The following is a 14060-nucleotide window of genomic DNA, read 5'->3' on the forward strand; positions in this document are numbered from 1 at the left end:
GATTAAAAACATCAAACCCTGGCTCTACTCAGCAGCTTGTCTTTAAGGATTCCAGAAGGAGCATCTTAGAGAGACTTAGCACCCATTGGGAAGTTTAGGTATTGACTTTACAAAACCAGCATTTTATTTCTGCTTTTCTGAACACTACCACCGCCTAGTTACCACACCCTTTGCAATGACATCTCCCATTCTGTGGGCAAAATAAATTTGAAACTTGGCACATCTAATTCTGAGATGTTTGTTATCTTTGGCTTCAAATTTTACTCCTAAAACAAATCTGTTATGTATTGCTTTCTCCCCCATCCCTGATTATTTTTAGCCTTTCATTCTAATTTTTTATTACCTTGGACTTTGTCTTGATTTGGGTGTTTTGTGCAGAAAACTGATTGTAGGCTGGTTATCTGCAGTTGTCTATTTATTTTGTTCTTTAAAAACATTTTTGAATGTTACTTTTTAAAAAACTGCTTGAAGAGCCTAACCCTCTTTGCAATTTAAGCTTTAGAAATATTCTGTTTGAGCATAGCTCTTATGATAAGCTTATTGCCTTTTTAACAAATTTGTCAATTCACATATCTTTCAGTTAAAAATCTTTCCAAAAACCCAGACTTTTTCTACTTGTTTAATAATGGTAGACTGAAACTGAAGTACAATTTTGAAAATTGGTCCTATTAGAAAAAGCTAATGTGCCCAGCCAAAATTTCTCATAATAGCAGTGAGGAAGAGTAGCAGAGTCTGGGCTGAAAGTGTATCTTAGTTACCAATGGGCTGATTGAATTTAAAGATGTTAATCACCTGCAGAATGAATCGATTATATTATTTTGATCTCTAAGTGCACTTTTGATTTAATGATTGTGTATTATAAATTAGAAAATGTATAGCTTCAAAAATAAAAAAAATTTAAAATTAGCATATCACAATAATATCTATTTATTTCAGGGTAAATTTTTAAAATATTGATATTTTGGAATTGAATTGGAGAAAGTTATCCTAAACCAACACATATTTCCTTGACTTGATTTGGGGATTTACATTCAACTTCAGGGATTTTACCTTCCTAATGTCCTCTGAATTACTATCTAGTTATTTTAAAAATAATCACCTACGGCCGGGGGTTTAGCTCAGTGGTTCCACCAACTGCCCGGAAAGCGCAAGGACCTGAGTTTGATCCCTGGTACCAAAAAAATAATAATAATAATAATAAAAATCCCACCTAAAATTAAACATATAAATGTATTTTAAAGTGAAACTTTATACTGCAGTTAAATTTTGTCTGTTTTTCCTAATGCAGAAAACAATAAATATTATAAGTTTAAAACAGTATATTTGGAGGTACTCTCCTAAATCAACTGTTCCTTACTTTGGGAAAAAATAACCTAAAGATGTTTTCAATATGCCACATTCTAAACAGATATTGCTTTAGGTATCAGCATGACCAAATAGCATTCAACAAATATCGCAGAATGTGAATTGGAGGAAGATGTTCAAGCAGAGCATAGTGACACATGCCTGTAATTCCAGCACTGAAGCAGGAGGGTGGCAAGTCCAAGGTGGGGTCCCACCCGGGCAACTTAGCAAGACCGTATCTCAAAATAAAAAATAAAAAAGGCTGAGTATGTAGCTCAGTGATCAAGTGTCTCTGGGTTTATCTCCAGTACTGGAAAAAAAAAAATTCAGTATAGAAAGAAATGAACACTAATGATTAAGAAAAAAATAAATCTCAATTTTAGGGAGGAATTAATATTAATGTTTTGCAATTCGGCTTAGATATTTAAAGCAGAATTGTATCTTGTAACACCTCTGTAAAATTTTGATATCAGTAAACTTTATGAAGTTGCCATTTCCTAAGACAGCATTTGAAATATAATCACTGTAATTGTAACATTTGTATGGTCCACATTTATGATAATAATGGGCAATTTTGAGAAAATATATCAGATTCTATAAAAATGACAATAATTTCTTATAAAAACCTTTAAAACACTGAAGTCTGAAATTCTTGTGCTTTGTATTCCAGAGAAGGAAAACGCAAAACACTTTTACCATGATCTTTTTTTTCAATCCATTCACTAACATCTCCTCTTTTTTTTTTTTAAATTTGCCTGACAGGGAAGTCAAATATCAGAATTTCTTAATGTCTTCAGGCACTGTAACCTCCAGATAGTGGTTTCTAAGTTTCAAGATGACAAACTAGGACTCTGTGGAAAGACACACCTGAAACAACTAATGTAAATAGAAAGATGTCCAAAGCCCAGGGTTATTTGGTTGTTGTTGTTGTTATGATTAGCTTTTGACTAGATATGTGTTGGTATGTTTTAGAAGTTGAAACACTTCATTCTTTCTCCACTAGCCGGACAAACTTTGGAGGCCCTTCGTAAAACTCCCCAGTTTTACATCCCTTTTTTTTCCTTTGTAGTATTGCACACTTTTAGGACAAGAGGTAATTTTACAGATATTTAATTTTTTATGCCTAATAATGCTTAAATATCTCAACCAATAAATGTTATCTGCTTGAAGCTTTTGTTCCAGTTTATTTCCACATAGGGAATTGAGTTAAAACAATAATTTATTGAAACAACATAAACATTTGGTCATCTTAAGATCTAAGAAATTCAAAATTCGAAAGCATTTGTTGGCAATACCAGAATGCTTGAGAACTTGGACACTACAAAGGTGAACAGATAGATAACGCTCTCTTGGTTTTTTTTTTTTTTTGGTGCCAGGATCGAACTCGGGTCCTTGTACTTGCTCAGCAGGTGGTGAAACCACTGAGCTAAATCCCCGGCATGATACCGCTCTCTTAATTCTTGTCACTTTCCTGTGATTCTCAATCAGTAACTAAGTACAAGATGGAGTATGACTGAGCTTCAAGAAGGTGCTCTGGAAACTACTTCTTTGAAGGTCAAATTCAGCCATATTTAAGCTCCTAACAATACTGTGCTATAGCAATTGTTGATTCCATGGGACCAACTACAACCCTGACCTTATAAGAACTAAATACCCACAACCAACTAGTTCCTTGAGTTATGATTTTGTTCCTGATAGATACTGGGTTTTTTTCTTGAGTATTGAACTCCATTTACTTTTGTATTTTTTTTATATCTATGGTAGTTGGCCTTAAAAAAATTCTAACCTAATTTACCTAGAAGGATTGTGTACTTTTGGATATTTTTACCTGTTACCTGTTTTACCTGTTAACTGCTTAGGTCTTGTTTGTTTGAGGTGCTCAACCAATGAACCAAAAAAGCTTTAGCTTTTTTATCCTAGGAAGGAATGGTTTGTGTTTGGTTCAAAATTCTCTTCTTATTATTTGCTTTGTCCTTTTCTATGAGTTTGTAATTTAGTTTTGCTGACACAGTTGGTTAACCCCATACTGGGGAGCTGATTAAAAACACTTTCTAAAAATGTCTATTCCTATTGCTGGTATTAATCAGCATTTCTTTCTTTTTTTTTTTTTTTTTGCCTATCGCTTTTTTGTTTGTTTGTTTATCAAAATCTTTCCACTCCAGTAATTCTAAGTGGGTATAGTTAAGAAGCTACATAATCAGTTCTTTTTAATATGGTCTCATTCTTACTATTGTGTACTATCTCTAATACACCTACTGAGGAACTCCAGGGAATAGCAAGTTGTCCTAAATAATTCTATAAAGTCATACACAAGCCAGAAGTATTGTGAACAGTAATCCCAAACCTATGAGTCAGGTTTGTTCTCCTGCCTGTGCTCATGGAGCCATGCGATACCCAGCAGATACTCTCTTCATGAAAAATCTTAATAGTTGTCAGAGACAGGCAGAAGGAAGTGCCTAGGGTCACTTACATACTTTACACACTCCAGTTAAACCACATACCAAAGCCATCTCTATTATTCTACCCCTTCTTTCTTGAAAACTTTTAAATTTCAAGAATTGTTTCAGTTTACCTGCTTTCCTCATTGCTACTGACATTTTTTGGATGGTGATAAAAAGACAAGTCTGTTGCAAATTTCATAAATCAGTCTTTTCTCTCTGTTCAGTTGTCAGCTTGCCCTTCTAACTAATGTCACCATATGTCACTGCTTGCCCCATCTAACCTATATAACTGAAAATGTTTTGGTAACTTTTGGGTCCTGTTGATTGTAACTGGTGACTTTGTCAATTTTTTTTATGCTGTCCTATTCAGAATTTACTCTTCGGGTGAAGTTGTATATCTATCCTAATCAAGTCTTTAATAGCCACAAATAAAGTTGAAAATTTTATTTTTGTGTTTAATTTAATAAAATATTACAGTTTACCAAACATATCCCCTCTCCTCATTTTACATCCAACATCTTATTTTACTTCTGCAAACCCCGTGAAAATATATTATCTTCATTTCACAGATGAAGTTGAAGGTCACACAGTTGTTAGGTACAGTCTTGAAAAATCTGTATCATTATATTATGCTGAACATTTGTGGAAGGAGCATGAGAAAAAGTGAGAAAACACTTCTTTATGCTTGAATTTTTAAATTTTCTTTCTTTGTCTCTTTTCTTTCTTATCTACTATACTATTAGAAATATTTAATTTCTGGAATACATCTCCAGAAAGCTTCGTTATTTTCAGTGTCCAGGCATTTTGAACTGATTAACTATATTCAATGAGAAATGTTTGTTTCTCTATGTTTCAAAGTCATTTTTCGTTGTGCAAAAAATGTTTTGAAAGATCACACTCAAAATTATATTTAAAACCTAAGGTTAATATACAGACTTCTTTTAGCTCTTTCATTCTACAAATATAATATTTATTTGGTTCTCACAGTTGACCTGTCTTTTAGCATTTTAAAATGCCACAATAGATATAGTTTCTGACATATCATACCATGTTTTTCAAGAGTACAGTCATTCAAACTTTCCATTTAAAGAGAGAGAAGAAAACTGCTTTCAGGAAATATTAGTTAAGCGGCAGGAGTCCTTTTCAGAACGCAGTTACCATGGGATTGAGAAGTATTTGCTAATTATAACGGTGCACTAATTATCTGCTTTTACATCTCATCTTTCTGTCTTTCTGTCTAAATTCACTTCTAATTATATGGTGCCCTTTTTGCATATGACATATCTAAAAGTGTTGCTTTTATCAGATATGAATTTTTTTACTTGGAAATATTAAAGACATAGACAGTTTCACTTCCAAAATATTTTCTCCTGCAATGTAATGAAATCTTTTGATTGTGGGTTGAGTAGTCTGTCATGCTGGGAGGGTGAAAGGACCAAGATTTAAAATAAAAGACATTTTGTATTTTCCAAAAGAGAATACAAAATGATAAGCCTTGTCATACTTTCTATTTTTAAAAGGCAGTTAAGCAGATGAAGCCACATTACCCTCTCTCCATTGTCATCAACACCATCTTTTTATTACTTTACAGAATTTAAAAAATTGTAATTGTTAGGAAGATACTGCAAACACAGTATAATAAAAGAGAGACCACTGTGTCTTTAGAACAAATCTTCATGTGGCTCATTTGTCTCCAATATGATAGCAGTAAGCTTAACAATGATAAAAGCAGCAACAAAAACAAACGTAGTTTTAATTCCTATATTTTGATTCCTCTGGTTTAAGGACCAAGTACAAACAAATTCGCCTGTGGTGTAAGGAAAGCAAGTTTCCCAAAGCAGGGAATTCTGGCAAGGAGGGGCACATACAACATTGGGGAGGTCTTCAGGCTTTTGTAGCAAACACAGACTCACATGAGAGCTGTTATTCTAATTTGTGAATCTATGCCAGTCCTGGTCATACTTTATTGATTATAAAATTTAATACACACACATTAATTTTTTAACATTTATTTGTTTTTAAAGAAAGCTTAGAGAATAATTTATGAACTTAAAAACAACATTCGATTGGGTATTTGAAGCTTCTGCAAATACAAACAAAATTTGCTCTGAAGTATTTAAGGGCATATGGAGATACATGGATCAAGCAGTTTTAAATCTCAGCCTCTCTGAGTGGGTAGAAGAGGCTGGGGAGAGCTAGTTGGAACAAAAGAGGGAGGAGAATTTATGAAGGGCTTCCTCTATGCCAGGCACTGGGATGTCTATTTGTTTATTTATTTTTCAGTTCTAGAGGTTGAATTTTGTACGTGCTAAGCAAGTGTTTTACCATTGTGCTACAATCCTGAGTCCTATAATGGATGCTCTTATACACATTACTTCATTTTGGCAGCATTCAAGTCTATTGAAGATTGTTACAATAATCACATTAGAACTTTAGAATTTGATACTTTTTTTTTTTTTGTACTGGGGATCAAACTCTGGACCTTGTGCTTGCAAGGCACGGGCAGCACTACTGAGCTAAATCCCCAGCCCAAGTTTGATATATTTTTAATGTTGTATTGTACTGAGCTGAAAACTTGGTCATTTTGCCATCTCCCTCACTTTTGACGCCTGGCGACAGACTTCTTCACCCAATTCAGCAGCTCAAGAAGTTCCATTGCCCAGGAAACTAAGGAAGCAGTTGTGGCGTTAAGTCTGGTGGGGACATCCTTTGTCACCAGAGTGTTTCCACAATGCTAACCTTCTTGATTATTTGAAACGTGACCCTTTTTCATCCTTCACTCTTGCTTTGGCCCAAGGTTCCTTATCTGGAAATCAGAAGCATTTGACTCTAATTTTGACATTCCTCCCAGCTCTAGTGATTTTAATTTCATATTTGATTCTGCTAATGCCGAATTTTATAGGTGAAAGGGAGAGGACAAGGTAATTATAAACAGAACTTTCCCAACTAAAATCTCAGGGGATCAAGAGAAATGATTCAACTATTTTCCTACTCTGACAATCAGAAATGCATTCCTTTGTGGCAATTATAAGATATGCTGGGAAATAAGAAACTTTCTTTCTTACTTTCTTTTCTCTCTTTTTTTTCTTTTAACCTTTTAGTTATAATGTGTTGTGGAAGTAAAAATCTTCCAAAGCTCTATAATCTTGCTTACTCACAGTCCTAGCATCAAATCAGTGTAGACTGGAGTTAGTTCTCTTCTTTTGCTGTGTACCTTCTAATAGGGAACTATCCCTTTCTGGGCTCAGTATACTACTATTAACGCCGCCTCCTTCTAAATGGATGCTGATGTTTAATCAATGTTTGTAAATCTTTTCACGATCCTCAAGTGATAATTGTGACGTGAAGTATGAAGTATTATTCTTGGAATGGAGTAATTGTATCCAATTAAATCTCCTCTGAGCTATCACCTGGATAGGAAACATTGTTATTACTTTGCAAATTACCTTGTGCTGTACTTAGTTTTCCTCATGTTCCCTAACCACAAGCTGACTTCCCACCAGAAGGAATAGAATATTTGCAACATTGACTTTGATGGGAAATTATAATGAAGAACAACATGCTTTAGCAGTACGGCTGAGGGCAGGGCAGAAAGATCTCAATCTCTCTGAGGATGCCTCTTACACCATGCCATTAATCATTTTAGTAGCAGTTTTATAATTAATAATTGGACAAAGTATGCCACTAATTTGAATGAGATTGTAGTAGACTGAGTTTTAACTTACATGTCAAGTTGGTCTATGTTGTTTGCCCCAGTTTTTGAATTAAATTCTTGCAAACAATCCGTGGTGTTACCTTTTTTAATGTAGCTAACCCTTCAGTTTTAGTATATGTGTTGCTGAAGCAAGCACAGCCAGTCCTTCAAAACAAATGTATAAACATGGAAAGTATCTAAAGTATCTTAGCAAGCCCTAGGAACTACCTGTTATGGTCTAAAGAGGCCAGTCTAGACGTTCTTTTTAAATTAATTAATCAATGCATTTACACACTTACTTCATTAATGCATTTATCCAATAAATTATTTGTCAATTATCCATGTGCCATGGACCAGATTAAGGAAAACCTAGAGAAATAAGTAAGGGTGGGAATCTTGTGGAAGTGTGTGACCAGTGGTAATTGTCTTTCAGGCCAGTTCATGTGCATGAAATGTCATTTTAAGTTTGTAAAATATCATTTTAACTGCTGGTTTTAGTTGTTATAGAGAGCTAGATTGTCACATTGAAAGAGAATGACTTCTTAGCTCCATCTCAATCCACAGCTAGGGTCAATTCATCAGACACCCTGTGAACGTTCATTACAATCAAGGATAAAAAGGCACTTGTGGTAAGTAATATAGAAAATTAGAAAAGACCAATGGTTTATATTTTTGGACATAAATATTTGAAATCTATATGACTAGTGAAATGAGAGAATGTCATCATTTTTAGTGTGTGCAGCTGCCTATATATTCAGTAATAATTGTATCATTTCCTTCCTACCCCCACCCTTTATGAGAATGTCAACATTGTAGTGACTTTTAAACATTGGAATGGCCCACTAGGAAGTTAAGTAGTAAATTGTCAAAACAGTTTCAGAAAAAGAAAGAAATGTTAAAGAAAAAAGGAAAATATCTATAAATCTACAATTTCACCATGCAAACAAAGCTAATAGAAATATCTACCTTCAGATTATATTTTTACACAATTATATGCTTTTGTTTTCCATGTGTCATATCTTTTTTCAAATTATCAATAAATTTTTGTAATTTTAAATGTCTGCCTAATATTACAAAGCCTAGGAATGTCATCATATAGTTACAAACCCTCTATTTTTGGATATTTAATTTAGCTTTAATTTTATTTTTTACTATTGCAAGTTAAGCTACAGGGCCTATTGCATGTGTTTGTGTGTATATATGCAACATGTACATGCACATGTACATTGTGTAGATTTCTCTACATTTTTAAGATAAATATATGGAAATTTAAATTCTAAATCTCTAAAATACATTAAACATTTTATGGATTTAAAGGTATTTTGTTGAGTTACCTGTCAGCATTGAATACAATAATTTAAACTTCTTCCAAATCTGCAGGTGAAAAACTCAATTCTCATTTTAAAATTGCATTTTTATTACATGCCCAATTTAACACAGCTACTATTTTTTTCTTTGTTTTTTTTTTTAACTTTTTATCTTATTGGTACATTTCAGATATACATAATAACATTCATCATAGGGAATTTGTACCTGTACATGATATATCTTGCTTCTTCTTTTTCTCCCATTTCTCTCCCTTCCCTTCAAACCCCCTTACCTACAAAAGCCTTGTTTCCATTTTTTTCTTCCATTCTTTTTCTCTTGTCCCTTCTTCCCTTTCCCTCTCCCCCCTCCATTTTTCCCCTTCTCATTTGAGCATTTTCTTCCCACTTGCCAATAGCTACTATACATTTTGTTCTTATTTACACTTTTGATTTCTCATACCAGAGAAACCATGTGATATTTACACATGTATGTCTGATTTATTTCACTTAAGAGTATAGTCTCAAGGTTCATCCTAGGTTCTAGGTGCACCCAGAAATGTCTCAAGCTTATCATTCTTTGTGGCAGAGTACTATTCCATTCTATTAAAAAAAAACCCACATCTTTATCCATTCATCAGTTGATGAGCATTTGGTCTGTTTCAAGATTTAGCAATTACAAACTGTGCTGCTATAAATACAGATGTGCATATATCTCTGTGGTATGATGCTTTTAATTCTTTTGGGAAGATACCAAGAAGGGGAATAGCTGGGTCAAATGGAACTTTTAGGTTTTGTTCTTTGAGGAATCTCCACACTGATTTCCACACTCGTTACACCAGTCTACACTCCCACCAACAGTCGAGAAGGGTTCCTTTTTCCCGCACAGCCCCTCTAGCATTTGTTGTCGGTTGATTTCTTGATACCAGCCATTCTTTCTGGAGTGAGATGGAATCTCAGCATTGTTTTAAAATGCATTTCACCAATGACCGTTTTTTCATATATTTGTTTGCCATTTCTACTTCTTCATATGAGAAGTGTCTATTCATTTCAGATGCCCATTTTTGGATTGGGTCTTTAAATTTGGAGGGGGTCTGATTTTTTTGAGTTCCTTATATATTCTAGATATTAGTCCTTTGTCTGAGGAAAGGCTGGCAAAATTTTTTTTCTCACACTAATACAGCTACTATTTAGTAGTTCTTATGTTTTTCTTTTCTGAGTTCCATCTTTATCTTGTTTGTGAATTTGTCTATTAAAGATAATATAGCTTTGAAAATTCAGAACATTCTTTGTTTTATAAAGGAATATATGATACATATGTTTTTGAAGAAATAATAATATATTTTAAAATGATCATAAAATAAGACAAAAGTAAAAAAGGCTTATCATAATTGTGCATATATTTGAATGTACCATGGGGAAAATAAATGGAAATAGGTATATTAGATGAGCTTTTAATATGGCAATATTTTTTATGTTTTGTGCCTTTTCAGGTTTTCAAAAATGAGTATGTACTTTTTTAAAAAAAATGAGAAAAAGCAGTTATTTTGGAAAATATACTTATATTCTCATAACTTAGCTTCTTTTTTATTTAGACATTTTCAAGACATGGATTTTTGTTAAAATTCACAAAAAGATGCAAGTTTAGAGGATGGGGCAAGTGGAAAAGTACTTTCTAGAGGTTCCATTGGTTTGTGAAGCCAAACATTTCTAAAATGATGATTGGCAAAGAAGAGACTAGATTTTTTTCCCTCTAAGTAAATTAGAGATGATGAGTAGGCTGTTCGGTGGCTGGGCGGTCTCAGCAAAACGCCTCTCAGGTGATGCGGGTGGTGTTTTGCAGGCTGTGCTGAGATGTTGCAAGGTGGGCTTTCTGTGTTGTCATGGGCCTGACTTTTCACAGTGAAAATTTGTCTCTCACAGGCAAGAAGGAACAGTAACATACACATAGACGTGCATTTTTAAAGTTTGCCCTTAATTTAAAACATCTTTGTGTGCATGTGTTTACAGTGACTCAACATTTCCATATTTGGTCATTTAAATCAAGAAATGTATTGTTGGCAAAAGAGTAACACACAGAAACGCTTTTGAATTTCTCCCTGATTAGAATAGCAGCTAAGGCTTGCTGTCCTGATCTCTCCACTGTCATTGGATTGCAGGTAAATACCAGACAGTAATAATGCAAACAACATCTTGGATGTAAAGGTAAAAACGTCTCAGTGAGGGATGACTTCCAAGAATGTGGCAGGGGATAGGTAAAGAATGTTTATAAGAATTTCACAGAAATGATAAACTCATTTCTCCATAGTGTGGATATTTGATGCTCTACATCTTAATAGCTAGTTCTCCATGAGAGTTGATTTTAACGTTAGGATTTGTTTCCTCTCCAGGATCAAAATGTAAATCCTATAAACTTGAATAATACAAAGTATGTTGGAGTTTATGGGACTGGTGAGTAACATGGGTTAAGGACCAGCCTGACGAATGGAGAAATATCAGCTTTAGAGAATAAAAAACTGATTGGCAGTGAGTTAGATGTAGGCAAATACCCACCTCTTTTGTTTAATTAAACAAACCTACCCAGTAAAGACCTCTTGAAACAGAGCTATATATGTGAGTTCTCAGCTTGAGGTGCCTGAAACAGAAAGAGACCTCAGCAGAAGCTGAGCCCCCAAGCTCTATTCTTTTCCTTTCTCTCCTTGTCATCCCCACCCCAGGCTCACAGAACAGGAAATTTTACCTTCCTCTTTCAGAGAAATGTGAGAGATGGGGCAAGAGAAAGCCTTTGGAATACCTTCTCCCATATTTTTACCCACAAATGGGAATGGACTTCCCCTTTCTATAAAAACAATCATCCACTCTTCACAAATAGATGCAGCAAAACATAAACGAAAGATAAAGATCATATGGATCGGAGGCATGAGTGGTGGGCTTCTTGGAGTGTGCCTCTCCTGGCATCAGTAGGAATTCCAGGAGAAGTTGACAGAGTATCAGATAACTCCTTTTTCCTCTCCAAACTATCAAAACAAACCACAACAATAAAGTCTCTAAAGTGTTCATAAATAATGCTTGATAAATGTTGTAAAGACAGAAGATACTGGGAATCTTGATCTGCAGGGCTCTGGATCCACTATTATAGTAAACATGAATGGATATATTTCCCTAAATTCCCATTGTATCCTTGATTGACAGGCAGTGTGGTCAATCACAAGGAGAAAACCTAAATAAAGATCCCCTGCTATAGCATTAAGTCCTTACCTTCACTTCCTGGATGGTGAAAGACACAAACATCCATCAGCACTCACAGTTTTGCTTTTCTTTGTTTTTGGAAGTAGACAGGAAACATCCCAGAGTCATATCACCCAATGGTAGCACAAGCTGAGATTTTACAGAAAAAAAAAGAGAAAAAAAAAAATAAGGCAAAGACCTCTCAGGGTATGAATGGCCCAAGCAAAGAACAGTGTGAAAGCTCCATCAGGCTTCTGCAGGCTCTACTGTGGATTAATACTGTCAGTGAGAAAGCCCTGAAGGTTTGTCTGTTTAAATAGCCCTCCCCAGTGTTCCCATAGGTACCAATCTCTAGGGATGGGAGAGAAATGATAGCAGTCCTTTAGGACCTGGGTGCTTGATTGAGGCTGGGAAGAAATTTTAGGTGCTATTTCTTTCTGAAGAAAGGAAGTGTATACTGTTTCTTGAATTTAGGAGGAAAATCATAAATTCATCATGCCTATGCCCCACAGGAAGAAGACACATTTCTAACTAGAAAAATGAATCCAAAGGACAGAATTTAAACCACCATTATAGAAGAAGAAAGCAAAATCAATCCAGTAATCATGGTTGGTTCTGCCTTCAGCTAGCTCACTGTCTCCTGCAGATGATTTAAATGCTAAGTCCAGAAAAGGAACCTTTAATATATAGACTTCAAAACCAAGTGGGTTGCAAATAGGACTTACATGAGGGGCACAAGAGCACTGAGAATCTACATACATCATATTTGGATCAAAACAAAGTTTACATAGATTTATTCTTATCAAATAATAGTATTTCAAAAAGAAATGATCTATAGAATATATAAAGAACTTAAAAAAAAATCAGATCCCCCCAAATTTAAAGACCCAATTCAAAAATGGGCATCTGAAATAAACAGACATTACTCAAAGAATTAAAAGCAGCAAATAAACATATGAAAAAATGTTCAATATCACTGGTCATTCGAGAGATGCAGATGAAAACAACACTGAGATTCCACCTAACCCCAGAAAGAATGGCTGCTATCAAGAGATCAACCAATAACACGAAAACAAATGTTGGCGGGGGTGTGGGGAGAAAGGAATCCTTCTCCATTGTTGGTAAGAGTGCAGACTGGTGCAACCACTGTAGAAATCAGTATGGAGATACCTCAAAGAACTAGGTCTAGAGGTCTCATTTGACCCAGCTATTCCCCTGCTGGGGATCTTCCCCAAGAATTAAAAGAATCATACCACAGTGATATATGTGCACCCATGTTTATAGTGGCACAGTTTGTAATAGCTAAAGCTTGGAAACAGCCTAAGTGCCCATCAACTGGAAACTGGATAAAGAAGATGGGTTTAAAAAAAAATAAAATAGAGTACTACTCAGCCATAAAGAATGACAAACTAGAGACATTTATAGCTAAACAGATGCATACTGAGGCCATACTCTTAAATGAAATAAATAGGACACACATGTGTAAATACTGAATATTTTCTGTAGTGTGAGAAATTGAAAATGTAAATAAAGATTAAAATGATTAAAATGAATAATTGATAATTTGAAATAGGAATAAAAGGTCCAAAGGGGTAGGGGAAGTGGGAGGGGAATGAGAAAGGAAAGAAGAGAAAGGAAAAATTATAAGAAAATGAAAAAATGGAAACAAAGTCTTTGTAAATAGGGAAGGGTGGAGGGGGTGAAGGAAGAACAGGGAATGAGAAAAAAATAAGAACCAAGATACATCATGTACAGGTATAAGTATCCAATGATAAATGTAAATGTATTGTATTCCTAAAATGTACCAATAAAAAATTTAAGGAAAGAAATAAAATTAGCACAATATTTCTCTGAGAAAAAAGAAAGAAATGATCTAGCACCGATTAAACTGCTCTAAGGTAGAAAGGAAGGGAGAAACAGACATGATGGGCTAATGCAAGATGACACAGTCTGGAGAGAGACATGCCACAGGAAATAGAAAACTATTCTTACTTACAAAAGGTATGTTCTGTCAAAGACACTAAACTTTGAAGCAAAGGATTGAAATAT

The sequence above is a fragment of the Heterocephalus glaber genome, unplaced genomic scaffold (assembly GCF_053883595.1).
Source record: "Heterocephalus glaber isolate CG9 unplaced genomic scaffold, H.glaber_assembly_v1.0 deba00001457, whole genome shotgun sequence".
Classification (NCBI taxonomy): domain Eukaryota; kingdom Metazoa; phylum Chordata; class Mammalia; order Rodentia; family Bathyergidae; genus Heterocephalus; species Heterocephalus glaber.